This window comes from Coptis chinensis, chromosome 1 (genome assembly GCF_015680905.1).
Source record: "Coptis chinensis isolate HL-2020 chromosome 1, ASM1568090v1, whole genome shotgun sequence".
Lineage (NCBI taxonomy): Eukaryota > Viridiplantae > Streptophyta > Magnoliopsida > Ranunculales > Ranunculaceae > Coptis > Coptis chinensis.
Window position 1 is genome coordinate 48,049,517 of NC_141456.1, and position 2,522 is coordinate 48,052,038.

The following is a 2,522-nucleotide window of genomic DNA, read 5'->3' on the forward strand; positions in this document are numbered from 1 at the left end:
TATATATATATATATATATATATATATATATATATATATATAGAGAGAGAGAGAGAGAGAGAGAGAGAGAGAGAGAGAGAGAGAGAGAGAGAGAGAGGTTTCAAGCTTTATAAAGGATAATCAAAGGAGCTTGTTTGTCGTCACCCGGCGTCGCAAGTGGCCCTTGAAGGCTCACGCCGGAGGTACACTTCTAACTTTGTGGGTTGAACTTGTGTGCTTTGTTTGTTTTCGTTTTTTTTTCTTGCATTTAGGATTGGTTAAGTCACTTTTGACCAACCTTAGACATCTTACATTAGGACAGGTTTTAGCCCGCTCACTAGGAAAGCTCGTTTGACACGTGGATCGAGTGACGGTGCTTTTAGCACAAGAACTGGGAATCATGTTATCCGGGTTTATGAGCACTTATTTTAAACCGTAATTAAAAATTCAATTCGGTTTGAGATTTGTTGCCTATTTTCTGTGATTGTGCATCATCCCGCATCTTTCATTTTACGTCCATTATCTTTCATTGTAGAGTTAGGTTTTCATCATCTAGAGTCAGAGATTGTGTATGGTAGAAACCCGTTTTGAAAATCCTGATATAACACCTTTTGATTCGGAAATTGAAAGAACATTTCATAATGGACCTACTAATCCAAACCAAGGTGAGTTAGAAAAACATTTGTTAGAAATGGAAGCAGAGCCCGAAGTTAAAACCCTTAAGGATTACTATTATCAAGTTCTTAATTCTAATCCTTCTTGCATAGATTTACCTACGTGTGATGTTAATTTTGAGTTAAGGGCAGCCACCATAAACTTACTTCCCCAATTCCATGGTCTTGATTCCGAAGACCCTTATCTTCACGTTAAGGAGTTCTTAGATATATGTGGTACTCTTAACTTCCCTAGAGTCCAACCAGAGATTATCAAACTCCAACTCTTTCCTTTTTCACTGAAGGATAAGGCAAAGTTGTGGTTGAATTCCTTAGAGTCTAAGTCTATCACTACTTGGGATGGGTTGAACATTAAGTTTCTCATTAAATTCTTTCCTATGCACAAGACTACTAGCCTTCGGTGACAGATCATGCATTTTACTCAAAAAGAGGGTGAAAAATTTTATATATGTTGGGAGAGATTTAAAGATCTTCTTTAGAGGTATCTTCACCATAATTTTGTGGAATGGCAATTAGTACAATTTTTCTTTGAGGGGTTGTCGATTTCACACCGCCAGTTTGTTGAGTCCCGAAGTGGGGCAAATATCCTCTCTTTGCAGGAGGACGCAGGTTGGAAACTTCTTGAGACAATCTCTAAAAGTTCTCAGCAATGGGAATCTCCAGGGAAGGTCTATGATAGAAGTGTACAAGTAACTTCTGAACCAAAGAGGGGTGGTGTTTATGAGGTGAGAGGCGATGTTGAGATGAGTACCAAACTAGCCAGTCTTGCTAGGGAGGTGGAATCCTTGAAGTTGAAAGGGGAGAGTTCTTATGTCAAGTCAGTTAGTCAAGTATGTCAGCTATGTGAGAATCCCGCGCACACAGCCCAAACGTGTCCTTCTATCTCTGCGTTCAATGAGTGTATAGCTGAACAAGGTAATGCACTCAACACATATAATAAGAAACCGTTTGGTGACCCTTACTCTAACACATATAACCCTGGATGGAGGAATCATCCCAATTTCTCATGGAAAAATGGGCCGCATCAAACTGATCCAGAGGTATCACCTGTGAACCCTCCTTCCCAGTCATATGCTCAAGTTCCTTCCAACCAGTTTCAGCAATACCAGCAACCACCTCCACCATCTAAGAAACCATCTCTTGAGGACACTCTTAATCTTTTCATGCAGAGTTCCCTTCAATTTCATCAAGACACCCAACGAAGTTTGCATTCAAACTCGCAATCTATTGCGAAGTTGGAAATTCAAATGGGTCAAATTGCTAATACTTTGAGTGAGAGGGAGAAAGGGAATTTTCCTAGTTAGCCAGTAGCTAATCCAAAGGGTCAGTATGAGATAGGCTCTAACTTGAACCAAGGGCACCACCATGAGGAAGTAAAGTCGATTACTACACTTAAGAGTGGTAAACATGTTGATAATAAGGTTGAGATGCCTAGGTGTTAGGTCTGATTTGGGAGAGTATGAGAGTGAGGAGAGTGATATTAGTGGTCCTCATGTTAGTGAAGCTTCTAGGCAACTTTCTATTCCTATGGAGTCTAGTCATGTGCCGCATTATATACCAAAAGCTCCTTTTCCTCAAAGATTGGTTCAAGCAACGAAAGGAATACAATCCAATGAAATTTTGGATGTTTTTAAAAAGGTTCATATAAATATTCCATTTCTTGAGGCTATTAAGAAAGTTCCTGCCTATGTTAAGTTCTTAAAAGATTTGTGTACTCTGAAACGTAAAATGCATGTGCAGAAGAGAGCTTTTCTTATAGAACAAGTAAGCTCAATCATTCAATACAAAACTCCACCTAAGTTTAAGGATCTAAGTTGTCCCACCATTTCGTGTGTTATAGGAAGCCATATGATAGAGCAAGCTTTAGTT

At 39.3% G+C, this 2,522-nt stretch overlaps 1 pseudogene; it reads left to right on the top strand.

Annotated features, from left to right (window-relative positions):
* Positions 1 to 670: 670 nt before the first annotated feature.
* LOC147524340 (uncharacterized) lies at positions 671 to 2,070 on the top strand (annotated as a pseudogene).
* Positions 2,071 to 2,522: the final 452 nt, after the last annotated feature.